The sequence below is a fragment of the Spermophilus citellus genome (assembly GCF_964194105.1).
Source record: "Spermophilus citellus genome assembly, chromosome: 10".
Lineage (NCBI taxonomy): Eukaryota > Metazoa > Chordata > Mammalia > Rodentia > Sciuridae > Spermophilus > Spermophilus citellus.
In genome coordinates, this window is record NC_138197.1 from 74001679 (window position 1) to 74025250 (window position 23572).

General features: G+C 40.1%; 1 long non-coding RNA gene across 1 annotated transcript in view; it reads left to right on the top strand.

Annotated features, from left to right (window-relative positions):
• LOC308657452 overlaps positions 1–22833 on the top strand; it is a 92967-nt gene extending 70134 nt beyond the window's left edge. The window contains exon 4 of the long non-coding RNA XR_014023927.1: positions 22075–22833. This is a non-coding gene — a long non-coding RNA (uncharacterized lncRNA). The remainder of the gene's footprint in view (positions 1–22074) is intronic.
• Positions 22834–23572: the final 739 nt, after the last annotated feature.

Here is a 23572-nt window from a genome sequence, read left to right on the forward strand (position 1 = left end):
ACTTGATGGTCAGCAAAACTCTAGGACACCTGAGGTACATGGGTGTTTGCCTTAAAGTAACTCATTAAGCTATATAATTATTTTGTGTGGTTTTCTGTATGATTTTTTATCATAAAAGGGTGAAAATAAACCTAACCCTTTTCTATCAAGTTCTCCTCTCTGTATGCCAGTCCCCATGCACCCCTTTGATTTCTTCATTTCTGCGCACTAATGACCCTCTGAAAGACCAGTGCTCTTTCTCCACTTTAGGACTTTGTACATCTGTTCCTTTTGCAATAACCCTTCCAGGTGCAAAGTTGGCATGGTGCCCCTGGTTGACTGATTCCTAGACCTGGCCCATTTTGGTAGTGCACACTCTTCCTCATTAATAATTCAAATTGATTCAGAAATTTGCCATCATGCAGCTGTTGCCATTTCGTAGGTGACAATCTCCCCATCTTGCTCTATGAAGAGTGAGATAGGGAAAGGGGTGGGGGTATCTTTCTTTACCTGCTTTTGTTCTTGGAGATGCCCATATTCTTTAAGGGCCTGTGGCTTTGGAACTCCAGATTCTTCCTTCTATTCATTTCCTTTTGGGTTTATGGTCTTTGGCACTGCTCATTTTCCTCTTGGCAACCAGAGAAGTTTTAATCTTCTTGGTCTTAACTTTAGGCAAGAACGCACTGTATGTATCTTGGCTTCCTTTTTAGTCTTCAGGTCACTCATTTAGCAGTTGGGAAGGCTGATGAATCCAAAGCAGGTGAGTGCCTGACCTTAAGTTCTTGCACCAGAGAGGTGGCCAGTACAGAGAATGACCAAGGGCCAGCAGCATAGTCGTTCCAAGGCTCAAGGTCATTGTTCTTTTGTTTTTCTTTTAAAAGTGACAGATAAAATTGTAGGCATTTGTCACATACAACATGATGTTTTGAAGCTTATATACATTGCGGAATGGCTAACTTTATGTAATTAACACACATTAGCTCACATGGTTATTACTTTTGTGGTGAGAATATGTCTACCCCCTTAGAATTTTTAGGATAAAGTATGGTTCTTTTCATTGACCTCATGTCCTGCCCTTGTTCCCTGAACTCAACACCAGGCAAGAGTTTCTATTGAGGGGCTTTTGATCAATCATAGGCACATGTTGGGTTGGAACCAGCTCCCCACCATACCCCACCCTAGGCCTTGTTTAGTAAATTCCTTGAAGGCCTCTGGAGTCCTTTTCTATGAACAGATCCCTTTGGGATAGCCTGAGTCAATGAGAGGGGTGTGTACTACTGTTTAATTCCAGAAGTCAAGGAGCCAGGGTCTCCATACCTTTCTCCCTGGAAGCATTTTTGATATTAACCCACTTTTACTCTGGAAATCTGCTCTAGCTATTGAGGGTTGTAAATAAACAAGTCTTATTTAGGCACATATCAAAGTTTTAATGACACCATTTGCCCCTGTTATGGGCCAGGCTATATGGGCAATGACCACACAGACTCCATTTTACTGAGACTCCATATCATGTAAGAAATGCTTCTCCCTTGGGAAAGCCCCGCCTCTGTACCCATTAATAGTTACCTAGCATAACATACTTGGCAACACAAAATACCAATTCTTATACAAGGTAAAATCGTTCTCTTTGGTTTCTGTTTTTTCTTGGGCAATGTACCTTGTCAGAGATTGATTGTCTAGTTGGTTAGTAAGCATTCTCTAACATGTACTGAACTAGGGTCATTTTGATTCACTTCTCTTCTGCTTGCTTGCTGCTAAGCCAACCTGGAAAGTCCCATGGGAAATACCAATGTACCCATTGCATTGTCTCACTAACTGCCCAGTCCAGCTTCTGTACCTGCTTGCTTGCAGCTACATCAACCCAGATGTGTTTTTTTTGCCTTTAAATATCCAAAAAGGCTCAGACTCAGGGCTCTTCCTTGCAGAGATGGTTATGGGTCCTGTGAGGAGCAGTTGCTGGTTGGCCAGCTAAATAGACTGTTCAATTTGGATAAAACTGGGACTTGGTGTGTTTCTTGAGTGACCTGTCCCACAACAGCCCCAAGAGAGTGAATACTTCTACCACGCGACCTGCACAGTGGTTTCATTAATGAGGTTCTGGCATTAAGTTAGTTAGAAGAGATCAAAATAAAACACACAGACAGTACCTTATTTTATATTGCTAGGTCCGAGACGGCTCGCCTCCCTGTTTCCCCGCCTCCAGCCGCCCAGCAGGGCAGCGAGGATTACTCTGGGCTAGCAGGAGAGAGAGAGAGCGAACACGCCGGGGATCAGCCTTTTATTTGGGGGAAACAAGAGATTCAGGGGAGAATTCCATCCAATGAAGGTTGAGGGGGGGCTGCACTCCAAGGTCAGGGTCAGTGATTGGGTCTCCAGGGTCAGTGGTTACGCACACCCCCACACGGATGGGCTCTCTCATCAGGAAAGGGTCGGGATAACTCCGACACAGCCAGAGTGCCTCAGGCCCTTAACGGGAGTCACCCAATCATGTGTCAGAATGGCTCCCCACAAATACTTATAGGCTTTGCAAGTGCATAATTAAAAGCATTATTCAATGATTTCTAATAATAATACTACTAAACTGCTCAAAGTGACTTCTTCTCTGTAGATGTTTAAGAGACTGGTGAAATCTTAAGTTCTGCATTACTATGCATACATAAATACTGAACAAATAGTAATTTCAACATGTGTTGTTTACGAAGACACTTATAACTTGTTTGCCATAGCTAATTGGGGTTGGCACATTAAGTTTATATAATTCAAAATAAAAGGAGAATTTCATATTTTGTTTTCTATGCATCCTTATTAGTTACATGTGTGATTACCATTAGAGTTGTTGAAAGAGGACAAGTGGTTAGAGGACTCCCATTACCACTTTCATGGACCACAAAGTTTTGTGGGTAGTCCAGGAAGGGAGATGTTTTATGTGACATAGACAAACAATATATTCCATCTCAACCTTTGCTAAAAGGAGATGCTGCTTTGTGCCTATAAAGATACATATCCTGCTGACATGCTTGTCCATGTCTATCACAGGGCTCTGCTGGGCAGTGTGTGTGTTTGGAGTATACATTCCAGTCACTCAATGGGAGGGGCATGTACTACTATGTAATTCCAGAAGGGAAGGAGTCAGTATCTCCACCCTTTATTATATTCATATGTTTGTGTTGCAGAGCATTCATGGGGGGAAATAATAACTAATGTATCAAAACAATTAAAAATTTAAAGTCAATATATTTTCACATACATTAGATTATTTAAATTTTTAAAAAAATTTTTTTAGTTGTAGATGGATGCAATACCTTTATTTTATTTATTTATTTTCATGTGGTGCTTAGGATTGAATCCAGTGCCTCAAACGTTCTAAGCAAGCACTCTACCACTGAGCTACAACCCCAGCCTACATACATTAGATTATTTAAAGTGACTCCAAGAACAGTTTATCCAGAAGTAAAGATGATGCTTGGGTTCTTCAGAATTTAGGTCAGGCTTCTAGAATAGAGAGAAACACCGTGTATGTGTGTGTGCATGTGTGTGTGTGTGTGTGTGTGTGTGTGTGTGTATGAACGTGCACACATGTGCATGTGCATACATACCAATACATATCAGAGGATTCACTGAGAAGAGCATAATTCACATGGTCAAGGTAGCAGAGATTTGATATCCACTTGAGATCAAGAGGCACGTGTTGGGAGACTCCTTCCTTTTTTCCACAGTATAAGATTGTTGAGCTCCTACTATGTACCTGACATGTTTTTCCTGGAAATCTAGCTAAAAAAAGAGACTCATTTCTTGACTTCCAGAGTCATAAGATAGTGGTGGGAATAGATAAGAAAACTCATGATTACAGTAGTGCCTCAGAGATTAGGGCTAAGTGGCTGGAGACTGGGTAGCGTGTAGATTTGAATCCTGCCTCTTCTCTATAAGAAGCCATTGTGATTTTCTATGTAACTATCCAAATCTTTTCCTACCAATTCACAAATATATGAATAAATTTGAAAATTAAGAATAGGATTACTTTCTATCTACAACTAAATGTCTTAATGGTTTGACTTATCTTCTCGTATAATTTAATTTTTTTGTACTTGTAACCATATCTCATTCTTATATAACTACAGCCCTGTATTTCCAAGTATACTTTTTTTTTTATTTAGGTATTTCCCTATTGATGGATTTTTTTGGTTGTTTCCATTTCCCCCTTTGTTTAAGTAATGCTGAATTGGAATTCTTTATGTATAAGGATAGACTCAGAAGTTGAATTGCTGGTTCAAAGAATATGCTTATTTAAAGTCTTGATATTGGCCTCACCATTTTGCAGCCCCACCAGCAGTGTATAAGTGTACCTTTTTCCCCACATCCCCGCCAACACTTGTTGTTGTTTGACTTCATAATGGCTGCCAATCTTACTGGAGTGAGATGGTATCTTAGGGTGGTTTTGATTTGCATTTCTCTGATTGCTAGAGATGGTGAGCATTTTTTCATGAACTTGTTGATTGATTGTATGTCCTCCTCTGAGAAGTGTCTGTTGAGGTCCTTGGCCCATTTGTTAATTGGGTTATTTGTTATCTTATTGTTTAATTTTTTGAGTTCTTTGTACATTCTGGATATTAGGGCTCTATCGGAGGTGTGGGGGGTAAAGATTTGTTCCCAGGATGTAGGCTCTCTATTTACCTCTTTTATTGTTTCTCTTGCTGAGAAAAAACTTTTTAGTTTAAGTAAGTCCCATTTGTTTATTCTGGTTGTTAACTCTTGGGCTATGGGTGTCCTATTAAGGAATTTGGAGCCCGACCCCACAATTTGTAGATCGTAGCCAACTTTTTCTTCTATCAGACGCAGTGTCTCTGATTTGATATCTAGCTCCCTGATCCATTTTGAGTTAATTTTTGTGGATGGCGAGAGAAAGGGATTCAATTTCATTTTGTTGCATATGGATTTCCAATTTTCCCAGCACCATTTGTTGAAGATGCTATCCTTCCTCCATTGCATGCTTTTAGCCCCTTTATCAAATATAAGATAGTTGTAACTTTGTGGATTAGTCTCTGTGTCTTCTATTCTGTACCATTGGTCCACCCGCCTGTTTTGGTACCAGTACCATGCTGTAAGGTACACTTGTACACTGCTGGTGGGGCTGCAAAATGGTGAGGCCAATTTGGAAAGCAGTATGGAGATTCCTGGGAAAGCTGGGAATGGAACCACCATTTGACCCAGCTATTGCACTTCTCGGACTATTCCCTGAGGACCTTAAAAGAGCGCACTATAGGGATACGGCTGCATCAATGATTATAGCGGCACAATTCACAATAGCTAGACTGTGGAACCAACCTAGATGCCCTTCAATAGATGAATGGATAAAAAAAATGTGGCATCTATACACAATGGAATATTATGCAGCACTAAGAAATGACAAAATCATAGAATTTGCAGGGAAATGGATGGCATTAGAGCAGATTATGCTAAGTGAAGCTAGCCAAGCCCTAAAAAACAAATGCCAAATGTCTGCTTTGATATAAAGAGAACAACTAAGAACAGAACAGGAAGGAAGAGCATGTGGAAAAGACTACAGTAAACAAAGACGAATGGGGGGAGAGAAACGGAGAGAGAAGGGAAAGCATATGGAAATGGTAGGAGACCTTCAAGGATACATAAAATTATAAGAGGCTATGAGGGGCAAGGGGGAGGGAAAAAAAAAGGGAGATAATTGAACAACAGCAGGGGAGATAGAGAGGGAAGATGGGAGGGGAGGGGAGGGGAGGGGGGATAGTAGGAGTTAGGAAAGGTAGCAGAATACAACAGACACTAATATGGCATTATGTAAAAATGTGAATATGTAACAGATGTGATTCTGCAATCTATATTTGGGGTGAAAATGGGAGTTCAAAACACAATTTGAGTCTAATGTATGAAAGATGATATATCATGAGCTATGTAATGCTTTAAATAATCAATAAAAAATTAAAAAAAAAAATGAAATAAACCTAAAAAAAAAAAAAAAGTCTTGATATTGATACTGTTTTCCAAAAAGCGGTCCAGTTACATCTTTGCTAATAGTGTATGAAAGTACCTGTTTCCCACACCTTGATCATCACTAGTTACTGTTCGTCTTTAGATTTTTGCTAATTCCTTGGGCAAAAAATAACATTTTGTAGTTACTTGGATTTGCATTTTTCCTAATTACCAGTGAGTCTGAATACCCTTTGGTAGGATTATTAGTCTTTGGTATCTTCTGTTCTGTGAGTCATCTGTTTATGTTCTTAGGCTTCTTTGCTGTTTGTTTTTAAACTTTTCATCCCTCTGACGGTAGCTCCTTAAATATTTTTCTAGCGTTGTTTTTGTCATATATTGTGAGGAGAGAGATCCAGTTTTCCTCAATCTGAATGTTTTTATGTTGAGAAAACTCCATGCATGATGCTCTCTCTTCACTTCTAAGTAAGAGTGACTTAATGTTGTAGGGGAGTTTGGATAACTGGATGATTCTGGGTCCAGTGATGGAAAGTTTCTTTTAAAAGATATGAATTTTATTCTTATCTTTTTATATAATTCCATTTTTATTTCCCTCATCATCGGAAACTTTTCGACTCACTGCCTACAATCTCTGATCTTCCACAGAAAAGGACTGACTGAGGTGCACTCTGAGAGAAACACATTTAGATTCTTCCAGACATAACAAATCAAGAGACTTAAAATGAAAGTAGAGAAGTAGGTGCATCAGGACACTGAAGAGAGACTTTTTATACCCATTAACATAGGAAAGAAAGAATGCTTGCCAAGAACCAGGTGTGTCCCATTTTTGGAGAGAATGAGCAATGTCTCAGGATTGCTTTCACTTTGTCTAGTGTATAAGGTGTCTCTTCTCTTTCATTAGCATTTTCCTTCTTCAAAATTACTAAGTTCCTGGAAAGTAGAGATTCGTTCTTTGTTCCTAAAAAGTGAAGGAAAACACTCCTTGTGTGGAGACTGGAGTGGCTGCCTTGAGGTTATGGGGAATGTATTGTACATCACACTAGAGGCCCTAAAAAAGTGCTTACAGAATTATTCACAAACTTTAGTTGTTCTTCCCCAAGACGCCTGTCGTATCCACACTCGGCCGTAAGCAGGTCCGCCCCTAGAAAACATTTATTCTAAGGATCTCTGTGCAGAGATTCTTGGGAAGTGGTTCCCCTCCTGGATTCTCAAATTTTATGCTTCATTACCAATTCTATCAGTAGAAAAGATGACATCTTGATCATCCTTTATAATACTCTTTAAGAAAAAGGTGAACTTTTTATTTTGAAATGCTTTAAAACTCTAAGAAAAGTACAAGACTGGGCCCTAAGTAGAATAAGATATACTCCATGTTTGTATAAACACATCAGAAATATACTCTTCTGTCATGTATATCTAAAAATAACAAATAAAATTCTAAAAATATTTTGTTATAATACTAAAAAAATCATGTAAACTCTTCTGCTGAGAGCCATAGCCAAGTAGTAATGTTGCATGGCATTTTTGGTTGAAAGGTGATGCCAGCAAGCCATTGAGATGATATGATTATGTTAAGATTTGCATTCAATTGGATATTAGACCCCTGCTGTCCACCTCGGCCTGCTACTTTGGAGCTCTAGCGGGACTCCTGGAGAGTTCCCATTAGTTGGGGAAATGTGGTAGGAGGGATTTCCGGAGGAGGGATTTTCCTGTTGGGGTAGTGTGTCCTGGGAGAACGCTGCGTGTGTGTGTTTCGGCATATTTCCTGGGAGCGTGCATGGCATTGGCGGGAGTTTCAGAAATAAAATTTGTTCCTGCTTGAGTGGCTCATGATTTTGTGCCCAGCCAGACTGCGGCACTCTTCACCCAGATTGCCCAAATGCTAATAATTTATTGAATTTACTTTATCACCTTTTTCCTAGTTTTTAAAAATATATAGTACATTATTGTCTTCTATAGTCATCTCCCTGTGCAATACAGCACTCTAGAACTTCTTACCCCTATCTAGCTATAACTTAGCACCCATCGATCTGCTTTTCCTCACCCCAGCCTTCCCCTACACTCCCCAGCCTCTGGTAGCCACCATCTATTCTTGACTTCCAAGAGATCAACTTTTCAGATGCCATTTGAGCAGCATCATGCGATACTTTCATTTCTGAGGATGGCCTCACTCACTTAATGTATTGATCTCCAGTTCCATCCATGTTGTCACAGAAGATAGAGTTTCATCCTTATTTTTCTGACTGAATTGTAGTCTACTGTGGACATGTACCATATTTTCTTTATCCATTTGCCAGTAGATGTTCACTCAAGTGGTTTCTGTTTCTTAGCTATTCTGGATAGTGTGGCCATTGTGAATTTCAAGCTTTCTTGAGCATGCGAGAAAGAGAATTCTGAACTGATAATTTATTGCTCCAATAACCTTGCAGCGAAAAGATATTGGTTTTGGAGGTGGGTGACCCTGGTCCTTGGTGAGCTGGAGCTGCGGTTGTGGTGGCGCAGGCAGCCCTGAGGGAGCTGCTCATAGGGGTCTGGCCATCACATGGTCCTAGCTGTTAATTTTAGAGGAAGCAACCGCATCATGTACCGCTCGGAAGAGCTTTGATTTCTCATGGTACAAACCATCAAGAGAACTCCCAGCACCATGTGAGGATAATCCTAAAGGGCCAGTAAATGAGGACAAGGACCAGAACTGCCCATGACTTGCTGAATGGGTAGGAGTGTGGTCCTGTGGCCTTTGAACACAGTAAACATTCGTGCGGAAAGGACGTGTGAATGACTCTGAAAGCCACTCAGCACTCTCAGAGGCATGGGATGCCACAGTGCTTCTGCTTCTAGAACTTCTGAGGTGGGGTTTTATAAGCTGACCCACCTTAGCATGGTCCTTTTGGTCCCAGATGGGTTTCCACCAGACCCATTAGAGAAGAGGAGGACAGGATATTGATATGAGCCTAGCAGAGCAGAGAGGATGGGGTGAAATGCTAGTGAAGCCTGGGATTACCTTAGTTTGCTAACTGCTTATTCTCTGATTGAGTCCATCTGCCCATCTTGCCCAAGCAGAAGCTGGCAGCTGCTGTTTGTAGTGTACTGATTCCTCCTTCATCACTGTTGGTAAGGGACTCCTCATCCGTCTGTATAGAATTGTTTATGGAGATAAAGCAATAGTCTGTTGAAACCATCTGTTTTTCTAGCATGAAGATCTAATACCTATATGTAAATAGGAGTTTTCACATAAAATCTTCTTCCTGATGAACTTGGCCAAGCTGGTAAATAGTTTGGTATTCATCTGGTTCTATGTGAAAATGTAAACATGGAAGATATGATAAATGATTTTGCAAGGACCCTGAATGACACCAGTTCCCTTCTGTGTCTTCATGGCCTGTGGTCCACACTTATGCTCAGTGGGTAGGGACATAGGCCTGTGCCAGTGTTTGGGTACTTCCAGTAGAAGGTAAATGTGAATGAATATATATGACCCATTTTGGGCTGGGATTGTATCTCAGTGGTAGAGTGCTTGCCCTGCACGTGTGAGGCACTGAGTTTAATCCTCAGTACCACATAAAAGTAATTATACAATATATATGATCCATTTCTAATCCATTTGGCCTTCTGCTGCAGGAAATAACTTTATTTTTGTAAGTAATTTGCCATTAGAGAATAAAAAGCATTATCTTTTAAGTTTCTAAAAGATAACTTCTGTACTACAATATACTAAGAGCATTATTTATCTGGCAGTGAAATACTTTGGTCGTTTGCAAACAAGCTGTGGTCTGCTTTGCACTCAGGACTATCTATTTTTATTTTCTGTACAGATTTTTAGAAATTCTTCATATGAAAAATAAGAATTTTTTGATGGTTAAAAATAGACCATTTTAACAAAGTAACTGTATTTCTTTTTACAAAATTGCTATTTTTTTCTATGATGTAAACAGTTGTTAGGAGGCAGACTTTTAAGAAAGTGCTATTTTATTTAAGAGTCTATCCCTTTGTGTGAGAGGAACCCAGAAAGGGTCTACTTTTGCTTTAAAGTGCATGTCCCTGCTCTATTCTTAACTCTGCTCCTATTTAATTTTAGAAACTGTCAATATAAACCTATCACAGGGTTAATAAACGTTCACTTTTTTTTGGCAAATGTGGCAGTAAGGTTACATTAGAAAATAACCCTCTCAAAACCAACCTACATCTCTGCCACACACTTTACTATCATATCAATTAAAATTACCAAAAAACATTGTTTCATCTTTGTATGTCTGTGGGGATCTGCCCCAAGACCATACCTCCCTCCCTCACCCCAACCCTGCCTCTTTAAAGAAGTATGTATTTTTATCTAGAATGATTTTGAATTTGTCTCACATATTTTTGAAAAATGCTTGGAGACATTACAAAAGTGTTATAGGTTTATGTTTTCTACTATGATTAATATTGCATTAACCTGCACAAAATTTATGCATTTTTTATGAATTTGTCTCTTTTTTCTAAGTAAGGTATTCTTGTTAGCTAACATCTTCTAGATGGTTTCTTATCTGCTTCTTTTTCCCCTTCCTTTCTTCTTTCCTTTCCCACATTTCCCTTTCATGGTTTTTTATTCTCTTTATTAAATTTTTAATAAAATATATTTTTAATATAATCTATTTTTAGACATTTTAAATTCCTAAAATGTAAACCATTGGCTGGTTGGTCCTTTAACCCTAAAGAAACCAATGGTGGGGCTGGGGATGTGGCTCAAGTGGTAGCGTGCTTGCCTGGCATGCGTGCGGCCCGGGTTCGATCCTCAGCACCACAAACCAACAAAGATTTTGTGTCCGCCGAGAACTAAAAAATAAATATTAAAAATTCTCTCTCTCTCTCTCTCTCTCTCTCTCTCTCTCTCTCTCTCTCTCTCTCTCTCTCTCTCCTCTCTCACTCTCTCTTTAAAAAAAAAAAAAAGAAACTAATGGGGCTTTTTGTGGCCTGCTCTGTAGGCCATCTACATCTGTCCCATATGATTTTATTTTATAAGAACCTCATGAATTTGGATTGGAGCACACAAAACAGAGTCTAAGTCATCTTGACTATTCTTCTCAAACACACTTACCTGCCATTTTGGTTCATGCCTAGTTCATTCAGTCACCTCTTTCCAGAGCTTGGCTCTTATGAGAATTTGGAGGAGAATCCAGCTTTCTCAGCAGCAATCAGACAGGCCCAGTCTCTTCCCAGGAAAAATCTGTCGGGAAGAGGTCAATCCTTTGTTATGAGTGAAGAATCACTTAAATCATCTGATAGAACTAAATGAGGACTGAGCCACTTTAAGGTCTCTATGGGGTTTAACTTCGTTCTTTAAAAAAGCAAATGAAAGGTATAAGCATATATACCTAGCTGTACCCACCAATGAATGCTTATATACATATGCATTTCATATATGTGAGCTCTATTCTGACTTCTTAAATTTTGTTCATACTGACTCAAGTTTTTTTTTTTTTTAATAAAAAGAATTCAATTTTAGCTTCTACTGAAAGGGAAAGAGAAGGGTCTTCAAAAAGAAAAAGTCATACCTTATGTATCTTGAAGCTCTTCTGTTTTTATTCTATTCTAAATTGTATCATTTTTCTGGAGCCATTCTATATTTGGTAAAAATTATTTACTTATTATTTTTTTAAAAAAATTTGTTCTTAAGTTTTAGGTGGACACAATATCTTTATTTTACATTTATGTGGTGCTGAGGATCGAACCCAGTGCCTTGTGCATGCTAGGTGAGCACTCTACCGCTGAGTCACAACCCCAGCCTCCAAATTATTTATATTGATATTTTTAATATTAGTTTTTCTGGATTCAAGCCTTGTGTCATTCTTTTGGGGGAGAAGGTGACTTTAAAATTAGTAGCTTGAAAATTTGGCTTTTAAACTTTAATATTCTGAGATAAATAACAGTTTCTAATAAAAAATTGAGGCTTTGAATTTAATATTAATTATTTTTTTTTCATTAATTCTATTTCTCATACATACACACCTGTGGCTAGAAAAAAAAGTATTCATGTTTTGTGTTTGTCATTATTCTCACACACATGATTTCATGTTGTCTTTAATGGTTTTGAACTTGTAAAATTAAATTAAAAGTTTGAATTTTGACCATTTGAAAAAAATATGATGTTTTTACAGCAGGGTCCTTAGGCATTTCAAGTAGAAAATCAGTTAATTCTCATAATGTTTTCATTCCCCTCCAATTAATTTCTAGAATTAAAGCAAACCTTTTGAAGTTTATTTGATATTATTGTGAATACTAGTATAAATTTAGCAACAAGGTTTAAATTTGAAGCTAACATGCTTTTTGTGGTGAAAATAAGATGTTTGCTGGATCACAAAATTGTGATAAGAAAATTTTAAAATAAAATAACTTATGGAATAAAAATTGCCCGGTTGTACAAATAATTTCTAATTGAGGACAAATAAATGACAATATTTATCAATCCCAAAATAGCTATAGTAGTCAAAATTTATAATTGTAACATATATGTTGTGTATGTGTATATAATTTGTGTGGAAGTTGCTGTTAATCAACTTAAGTGTTTACAGTGGCATTAGAGTTTTAAAAATAAGTGGAATAACAATTATTATATGTTCATGGAAATTAAACTGTAAATTTTGAGCGCATTTGAATTTTTTTAAACCTTTATTTTATTTATTTTTATGTGGTACTGAGGCTTGAACCCAGCGCCTTGCACATGCTAGGCGAGCACTCTACCACTGAGCCACAACCCCAGCCCCTCATTTGAAAATTTTATTAATGAAAATATTTACCAGTGAAGTGCTAGAAACTTTAGCTTTTGAAGAAGATTTTGGATTGAAAAAAGAGCTTCAAAGAGGAAGAAACTGAGATTTATCTGCCAAAAATTAATTGAAAAACTGAACAAATTAAGTGATGAGTACTTAAATGGTTTATAAGCTTTCAGATTTCAGACCACCTCAACTTATAGGAAGAATCTTTTGTTAAAGTTTTTACATTTAAATGAATTAATTAATATTCTTTTATGATATTTGATGAAATTTAGAAGGCTTATGATTTTTAGCATCTAAATCTACTGAAACACTCAAAGAACCATAAACAAAAATAACATTAATTTATCTTACTTTTCAAAAATATTTGTACTATTACTCTGAATAAGATAGAAAGTCAGTAGCTATGAAAATATCTGAGTTGAAATATTTACACTGATTTCAGTGCAATAAAAATATTATTTTATTTTATATATATATGTATACACACACACACATATATGTGTGTGTGTGTGTGTGTTAGTTGTAGATGGACACAATAACTTTATTTTGTTTATTTATTTTTATGTGGTGCTGGGGATTCAACCCAGTGCATCACACATGCCAGGCAAGTGCGCTAAACTACAGCCCCAGCTGAGAAAAACGTTCTTTTGGTAGAATTTTCTGAGTTTATCAGGTACTATAACAAATGTGTACAAAATGTTTTCTCACTTAAAATGTTATGCTGTGTAAAAAAGAGTAATTGAAGGTGTCCACAATTTTAAGTTTATTAATCATAAAATGCAACTTTGGCAAAGGTTGCAGACTTTTTTTTTTTGTCATTGGAGACTGAACTCGACCACTGAGCCACATCCCCCAACCCTATTTTGTATTTTATTTAGAGACACGGTCTCACTGAGTTCTTTAGTGCCTTGCCATTGCTGAGGCTGGCCTTGAACTCACAATCTTCCTGCCTCAGCTTCCCCTGCCGCTGGGATTATAGGTGTGCGCCATGGTGTTTGGCAGAAAATTTTAATAAAAATAAAAAAATAATAAGAACATGTAGAAAAATACTCTTCAGAACAAAGTCAGTGACATGGTATTAGAGGTGAATAGGCTGAGAAACAGATTAATGACTGTGCTAATAATTATTGTATCAATGTTATTTTCTAAGGTATGGATTTGAGGCACGATATAGCTATTACATTCTGGAAACATCAATACTTGAATTATATTAACTTCCTAAAACCTACTGTGTGATCATGATTCTGTAATTTTCTATGTTCTTCTTTCTTGAACTGTTGGAAATCAATATAGTCCTTTAACTCTAGATGGGAGTAGTTTAATCACCTGCCAACTTATGGGGATTTGTGGAAAATTATCAGGCCATCAGAATGAATATTCGGAATACTTAATACTTGAAATGATTTATCTGTCAGGAATAGTCCACCTAAAAGTTCAGCTCTTGGAGCTGCCCTGTTGCCCCAGGCCTTTGTTGTCTGAGTCTTACTGTTTAGAACAAGAGAAAAACATCAGTGCAATGTCCAGGAACAAAGGTAGCTCTGGATTGTCAGATCTGACCTGCGGAGAGGGAAGAGTCAAGGCAAGATTGTAGGAACTTCCATTGCCAGAACTCATGCTTTATAGAATTCAAAAGGGGTGGAGAACTCAGGAAGATATCCACAGAGTTTTATTTTATAAAATATCAAGCAACAATTTCAACCATTCCTGAGCTTTATGAGTCTTGGATCATGATTTGATTCATCTACACAGGTGATTCTCTACTAATCTTTTTTTAAAAAACCAACAACACACATATGAATTTCTTTTCAGTGGATTTAAATGTTTAAAACATTTTATTTCTTTATTTTTAACAGCGATAAGACTTTCATACAAATATTAAAAGTATCATGTGAAGATGCCCAGAAAGGCTGAAAAAGTCCCTAGAGATGGGTTTACAATAATCTGGGAAGAATGAAAAATGTTATTTATGGACACTCGGGGATTGGGATATGACCCAATATTGTTTATCCTGGACCTTTGAAGTAATAATGTAGTTTATGTAAAATTGGTCAAAGTTTAGTTTAAATGAAAAGAAGTCTGGCATAGAGTCCCAAGCACATATGTAATGACTGAGAATTCTAACCTTGTGTACTTGGTGTCTATATTTCTATAGCTGACCATTGGTGGAGAAAATCATATACTTGCTGGTCTTAGTTTAAACTGATTACTACAAACCTACACTGGCCACTTATCATTGTCTGACAGCTCTGCAACACAGCTCTAGTAAATGTGCTTCACCACTCATAAGAAGGATGAGAAATCATATAGACTCCACAAAAAACTGTTAGAACTTGTCTTAGTTTGCTATGACAAAATACTGGAGTCCAGGTACATTACAAAGAGGTCTATTGAGTTCACAGTTTTCAGGGTTAAAGTCCAAGGATGGTAGCATCATTTGTTTGGCTTCTGGTGAGTCCCTTTTAGATGTGTCACAACATGGAGGAGAAGTAGAAAGGGACATGGCCATGTACAGAACAGGCCCAGCATATGGAGTGGCCTCATGTTATAACAACTCACTTTTAAGAGAACCAACTCAATCACGCATGATCTAACCCCTTCCTGGAGACAATATTGATGCATTCTTGAGGTTGGAGCTTCCAGGACCTTATTACTCTCTTCTAGGCCCTACCTCTTGAAGGTTCCTCCACCCAAACACTGAAATTTGACCAATTTTCCAGATCTGAACCTTTTAGGGGACAAATCACATTCAAACAATATCAGGACTAATAAATGAATTCAGCAAAGTTGCAAAATACAAAATCAGTTACACAAATCAATAGTCTTTCTCTATGCTAACAATGCATTATCCAGAAAGGAAAATCAAACAACATCCTGTTTATCATATCATTGAAAAGAATAAAATACTGTACTAAAGGATAGCCTCTTTAACAAATGGTGTTGGAAAGCTAGATAAAAATATGCCAAAGAATGAAATTGGACTCATCTTACATTATATGCAAAAATCAAATAAAATGAATTAAAGATTTACATGTAAGATTTAACACTTTCATAACTCCCAGAAGAAAACATAGGGGAAAAACTTCACATTGGCCTTGGCAATGATTTCTTGGATATGACACCAAGAGTAGAGGCGATGAAAGTAAAAATAGACAAATGGGATTATATTGAACTAATAAGCCTTTGCAGAGCAAAGGAAACAATCTGCAAGTGAAAATCAACATAAGGAAAGAGAGAAAATATTTGTAAACCATATATTTGATAAGAGGTTAATATCCAAAATACACAGGAACTCCTGTAACCCAATAGCAAGAAAACAAATAACTCTTTTATAAAGGACAAAGAACTGGAATATATGCATCTCCTAAGAAGAACTACAAATGGCCAATAGGCATATGGAAAGGTGCTTACCCTCACTAATCAGGGAAGTGAAAATCAAAATCACAATGTGATATTATCTTACCTGTTAAGATGTCTGCCAGGATAGTTTTAAAAATGCAAATATGGTCCCATCATTTCTTGCTTAAAATTTTCCTGAGCCTCTCAACTGCTCTTAGGGATAAGACTGTCCTAGATATTATGTGCACTGCATGTTGAACTCAAAACGATCAGGAATTAGAAGGTCTAGAGGTCAGCTGATTCTCTGGTCAAGAGTGTTTGGGGGAGACTCCTGGCAGTGTGTGGGGTAGATTGCGGGGAACATAGGGCTTAGGTGGGACAGGGTAGGTAAAATTGCCCTCCATTTATCTCTCAAACTTTTGGTAAGTTATTATTAGGTAAATGGGGCAGATTCCTGTTTTAAAGAGATTCACAATCAGGTATAGCATGAAAATTTACATAAAGAATTTGAAGTGGGTCTGGTTTCTAATGGGGAACCTCCCAAAAGAGGGAAAATGAGGTTCTAATGTACTTCATGGCCAGTGGGTAGAGAATAGAGGATATTTTGGATAAATATTCAGAGGCAGCATGAACTCTGGAGTTGATGAGTTGAGTGAGGAGAATGTCTTGGGGCTTGAGTTTGGGAACGTGTGTGTGTGTGTGTGTGTGTGTGTGTGTGTGTGTGTTTAGCGTTTGGGTGTGTAGAAAAAGGGAAGGGCTCTGACTCTAGGACCCAAATGGTCTTGACGGAGCAGAGTATTGGAACCAACCCTTGAAAACTTTGAAATTTGCTTGTCTTTTCTAAGAGGAAATCAGATCTCTGGCACCCACACCAGGACTGCCATAGAGCAGGGTCTTTCTGAATACCACGACTTACCATTCACCCATTCCTCTAGCTGCTTCACTCCTGGCCCCTGATTTAGTGAGAAATAATTCATAAAAATGGGGTTATGAGAAGTACGGGTATTTCCCTCATTGTTTTATATGAGGTCCCAGATTCAATACCATTCTAAAAGTATTGAGGGAAAGGAAGGAATTAAATGTGCACATTGGCTGGATACTTTCTGGAACCTGTTAAAAAGAAGACCTCTCCCTTCTAATGTGTCCTGTCAAAGGCCTGTTTTCCAGGAAACCCTGTGGATCTGATGAACATTAGAACTTGTAGCAAGAATTTCTCTAGTTTCGGTCCTCCTTGCCTTTCTCCTCTGCCCAGGCTCAGGAATTAAAGAGGAATGCACTCCAGGGATGAAAGGTAGGGCAATTAGGAAAATAAACACCTAGGTCCAATGTCAGCCCCTGATGATGTCAGAGGGGAAGTCATAAGGTGGGAGAAGTAGGGGTTACATCAAAAAGGTTTATTTTGTTTTTCTTTTGAGATACGCTCAAGAGGCTATGCTCAGCAGAAGCCTAGTGGAAGTTCCTAATGCCTAGGTGTCTGAATGTCCTGCATGTACCTTCTCTAGTCCTCATACCTATATGTGGAGTCTTGTTCTTATACTGGGGAATGGTGAAGGTAGAATCCCATGGGAGGGAATGATCCAGATCTCTCAAGGTGCTTCCCATCTGAAGGTGAAGATACCTTACATAGTCAAGACCCTGATAGAAACTCCAATGACATGAGCACCTTTCATGGGTTTCTGTCAAGCATCTACTGGCACTGCAGGGGTGTTTCTTGAGCAGATGCAAGTTGGCCATTCAACTTGGTCTAGTGTACTAGGTATGATTAGAAGGCAAAGAGGTTGAACTGTATATGAACTTACCAGAAAGACACCTTAGAATGAGTTTCTCATGCTTTGAATATTTGCAGTGTAATATATCACAGACCTATAGATGCTGGGTTAATATTTGGAAGCAGTCAATTGCTATTAAGAATTAATGATGGGGATTATTAGGAGAGATTTAAGTTGAAAACAGAGCTTGGCTACACTAATACAAGGCTTTCTGGTTTGGATCACCTGCTAAAAATGTTCTTAAAGTCATTATAAAAAAGAAATTTCCACAGATATTTTTGGATCAATGGGTGCTTTTTTGGAATAATTGCTTTACCTCCAAGAGTGACTAGTTTGAAGAGGATAGGGGCCACGTAGACATAGAAGTGCTTTTCATCTCACTATCTCCTACTTGGACTCTTGGCATTAGCAAAATCACTGATGTCTTTAGTGAAAGCTAAGCTCCTTTGTCTCAGAGGGATGAAGATCTGAGGCACCATTAATCCTGGGAAACTGGAGAGACAATGAATTTCAAGGGACTTCCTGAAGGAAAGAACCTATGTGATAGAATTAAAAAGGAGGGGAGGTAGAAGTGAGGGTCTCAAGGGAGAGGTTATGTTACTATGAGTCTTGGATACAGAAGGAGGGAGGCAAAGCCAGAATGAGCTCACTAAGTTGATTTTGGGGATCTCTGTAAGTAAAGGATGACAAAAACGTGAGGTGGAGGGTGGTTTCCTTAGTGGGAGGTTATAATTAGATGGGGTTCTAAGCATGAGAAAGGGGGCTTCCTGCTTGACCCTCTGTCTCTTCTACTTTTCACATTTGGAGACACCGCCAAAGTACTGACAGGGGCCTTGCCAACTTCCAGTCATCCTGATCTATCCCTTTAATCCCTGAAGGCACCAGGGAGTCAAGCCAGGTACACAAATTGCACATTCCATCATGGAAATGAATTGGATAAATAGGATTTTTATGTTTCCGTTGGTTCATGGGTAGGGAGAGGGAGGTGGGGAGAAATGAGCTGCTCAGTGGGGTGTGAAGGACAGGAGGGTTCCTGTTCCCTTCTGAGATTCCGGGAACCACAGGAGGCCAGTGTGTCCTGAAATGCTCCAAATGGCCACAGTCCCTGGTTAGTTACCTCTGGTTCTCTCTTGGTAGAATTCCACTCCCTCTCCCTCCTTCTATTCTGAGGTGGTAACAAGGGAGGGGCCAGCTGGATACGTGGAGGAATTTGGTTTTGTTAATGATTCAGGGAGACTTGGAGGGAAAGGGCTTAGGTGGGCGTCATTCCATTCGTATCTGTGAGACCGACAGGGAGGAGGGAAGCAAATAGCCTGTCTGTGTGTAGTGGAGTGTACTGTGCATAATTGAGCCAGGAGAGAGCTCTTTTTTTTTGGTACTGGAGATAGAACCCAGGGCCTCACACATGCTAGGCAAGTGCTGCACCACCAAGCTATACCCCAGTCCCAGGGTGAATTCTTCACTTTGACTTTACCCTTTTCTGTAGGTATGTAACTTTGCTGTATGCATAGATGCCGGATTGTGTATTTTTCTCATCTATCTCAAGGCTGGGAGTCTCCTTATCTTCCAGACTTCTAAAATATCTCCTTTTAATATATGGGGCAAATCCAGCACACTCCCCAATATTGATACTACCAGTTACCGGTGACGAGTCCTGCTTCCCCACATGTTGAAGTATAACATTAGAGAAGCACGCTGAGGCAAGCATACAAAGCAGGGTTTATTCAAAAAGGGGAAACATAGACTTCTCCCTGGAGGGAAAAGGGGGCCATAGCTGGTATCCTGGTTCCCAAGAAGGGAAGGTATTCTACCTTCTTACACGTCCTAGGCTTCCTTTGTTCTCTTGCTCACCTTCCCTGATCTCTCCTTCCTGCTGCTTGGTGGGGTGAGAAGCAGATGGACTGGAGGGGCCAAGTTGGAGTGATCTGGGCAGGAAAGGGTGTAATTAACAACTCCTTGTAGGGAGGGAAAATCCCTGGGACAGGTTACCTTAGCAACAGGTCGGAGAAGGGGCAGGTTATCTTGGAAGGGCTCTGAAGGATTAACATTTTAATTCCTCCATTCTTTTTTTTTAAAAATTTTTTAACACAATACCTTTATTTTACTTATTTATTTTTATGTGCTGCTGGGGATTGAACCCAGGGCCTTGCACGTGCTAAGTGATCATTCTACCGCTGAGCCATAACCCCAGCCCCTCAATTTCTCCATTCTTGATCGACCCTTGCCTATCTGCCTAATTCTGGCTTCAATATTGCAGATCCCTGGGCTTCTGTTCTCAGGATCCTCTATCCCTGTGGTTTCCTCTTCTGTCTCAGGGGCACCTAGTTCCCTGCAGCCATCCTGTCAGCCTTGCGTTCCCCAGATGTGAGCTCCAGTCTCTTTTTTCTGAACCCCCTGAGCAACAGCAACATGAAGCTGCTATGTGACAGGCCCTCCTTGCTGAAGGATTGGGTTGATATCACAGCATGACAATTTATGTTGACCATCAATCAATCACCTACAACTCATGTTCATTGGCTGTGCCTGACAGAGCTTTTCTCTATCCTGCCTCCTCTTCATTCTTCATCTCTCATCCTCCCTCTGTCTCTCTCCTTGGAACTCTCTCCTGATTATTTCCATTTTCTTTTTGGCTTCTTACTTACTAATGAAACTGGAGTCCCATACACAGGGACCTTGTGCAGCCAATTTGTTCCCCTGCTGGCTTGCAGAACCTCACCTCTCACCAGCAGCAGGTCTTTTAAAGCAAAACAAAAACAAAAACAAAACAAAACAAGAAAGAGAAAAGCATCTGCTTCAGAGTAAAAGTTGTCACTCTTCTAGATGGCAGAAGGTCTGCAGTCAATTATTTTATCATGGTGTTTTTTAATTTCTGCTGTCCATAATCAGGACAAGGCTACTAGGAGTTGTGTATGTGTGTGTGTGTGTGTGTGTGTGTGTGTGTGTGTGTGTGTATGTGTAAAGACTGGGAGAACAGGTCCTATGAAAGCTGAGGAAATTCCTTGGGCAGTAGTTGATAGTACTTGTTCATAGCAGGGCTCTGACCTTGACCTCAGGATCTGGTCCTCCCTCTTTCCCATGCTCCTGGTGTATGCCTGGTCCTTTAGTCACCTACCTCCCAGGGGCTGGTGCTGCATAGCTGATCCTACGTGGGAGACAAGGTAGTCTTATGACTTTAAAAGAGGAGTAGTCTGTGTTGGTGACCAACTCCTGGGAGATGTGGTGTAACAGCTTCCAGGCAAGAGTGGAGCAGGTTCAGGAGATTCTTGCTAATTTTTTTTTTAAACAGGGGATTGAGCCTAGGAGGCTCCCCTGAGGCACATTCTCGCCCCCCCCCCCATGCCTTTTTTTTTTTTTTTTTTTTTTTTTTAGTACCAGGGATTGAACCCAAGGGCACTTACCCACTGAATCACATCCCCAGTCTTTTAAAGTATTTTATTTAGGGACTGGATCTCACATCCCCAGTCTCCCCTCCCCCCCTTTTTAAAGTTTGAGACAGGGTCTCACTAAATTGCTTAGGGTCTTGCTAAATTGCTGAGGTTGGCTTTGAACTTGAGATCCTCCTGCCTCAGCCTTCTGAGCTACTGGGATTACAGTCATGTGCCACTGTGCCTGGCTTGCTCATCCTTTTGGGGAAGCATGGGGGCATTTGGGGGGGGCAGTAGGCAGAATGGGTCAGTCCCTGAGCTGGGGCTGTGAGTTCTCCAGCCTGAGGTCAGGACCCCATTTGTATCAATGTAATATAGTCTCAAGAGACAGAGTGCCTGGTTTGATTCCCAGCTCTGTTCCTTATTTCCTAAGTCACTTTTAGAAGATCCTAGACTTTTGTATGGGAAAGATGGGTGTGCAGGGTTTTTACCTTTCAGTCGGACTAAAGTTGAATCCAAGAACTGGAGGTCAGTGGAGCCTATAATGGAAGGGAGAAGGCCAGCAGGGAGAGGGTAGGGTCTGATACAGTTCAAGGTCAATGGTACTTAGAAGAGGGGATGCATTAGGCAAATTACAGTGTTAGCAAGGACAAGGCTTGGCATCTGAGTGGACATGAGGCCCAGGGAGAAGGAGAGGTGCCACAAGCCAGAGGATTTCAGGGTAACGGTGCTGAGAGCAGTGCTGCGGTGAGCACGTGTTGTGCCTGAGGAGCGTGTGCCCATGCTATATGTCTGCATGTGTGGTGTGTGTGAGTGTATGTGTGGCATGGGGTCTCCATTTGTGGTGTGTGTATGTTGTGTATCCGTTTGTCTGTGGCTGCATGTTGATTTACTTTAATTTTACTTTTCCAGGATCAACTTTAGAAGAACTGTCTCAAGCAGGAAGAATGTACACAGGGAGGCCCATAATTGAAGAGGACATTCTTGAAGTGTCTGGGCTGAGTCAAGGAGGCTCTTTGCATGGTGTCCTATTGCTCCACTGCCTCCCCAAGTCTCCCGAGTGACGTTCTGAGTTAGGGCTTGGGCTGTGTGGGTCATCTGTCGGGGAGATAGGCACTCAAGGAGACTCAGAGAAAGCTTTTTCTATAAGATCTGTGTCCTCACCATTCTGCTTTTGCCATGACCTTGGGAGAGTGAACTGTAGGGCAATAGTGATGTCAAAGTAAATGCCAAGCTGGTGCTGGCTCTGAACCTGGGAAAACACTCACCAGAGCAAAGAAGATGTCCTTGGGCAGCAAAAGGTGGCTCAGTGGACTAGGGGACAGGTGAAGGATAAAGGGGGAAAGGAACTGAAAGGTGAATCATTTTGGCAAGGAGGCCTGAGCCCTGTGTGTGGGCTACTGAGGATATTCCTTCTGGTGTTTATGGACAAGGCCTTTCTGGTAGAACTCACAGACTTCTGGGTGAAGGTTTTGGTGTTGGATCATCCCAAGGAATGTTCAAATGAATCAGGAGAGAGGGAATCAGGAAAATGGGATGAGCAAGGTCTGGCCTGAGGGTGAGGCATTGAAAGTGTGGATGAACAGACAGCGAGATAGACAGACAAGCAAAAAAGAGGAAGGAAGAGACCAAAGGGAGGGGGAGACAGAAAAGTAAGAGAGATCAAGAAGGGAGTTAAAGAGTCAATAAGAAGAAGATTCTGAGAAACAACCTCTCTTCAAGTTTGAGTTCAGGGATAGAGAACTGTGGTTACTCTGGTGGCTGCATTCTGAAAAGGTCCAAAGGTCCCTGGGAATTGGGATAGAATTGGTACCTGTACCTACCCAGGATGTTGTGCTTTACCCAGCTGGAGAGAAGCTGGGGTCTGGGAAGGTGGGAATCTGCTGCAATCAGCATGGCCATTAATTCAGGAACCTGAGGGGCTATGGGGGATTGAAAAAAAAACATGCACAGACACACATAGAGAAAAAAGCTGGATGGGTGAGCCAAGCCCCGGTGAGGCTTGACTGTGCTCACCAGAACTAGCTGAGCACATTTAATACATAGGTTTTATCATCAGAAGGTTGTTTGTGAGAAACTTTTAGCAAAGCAGGTAGTCCAAAGTACACAGCGAAACTTGCAAGACATCAAGGTCATCTTGTTTTGCCCAGAATCCTCTAGTTGTGGGAGAAGGGCTGAACTCAAGGCCTTGTTAAACTCTTAAAGCCGCATGCCTTCACATATGGCCAGTATTACCATAGCAACTGGGGCATCATGATCTGTATTTTGCATAGTCAACTCCCAGTGCAACACAGCCATAAGGGAATCAGAGACCAGGGTTCGAGTCACTGCTTTCCACAAGAATCATTCTTCTGACGGGCATGGCCCCACTTCTCTATGTCCAAAAGGGAGGATGCTCAAGGTTTCTGGG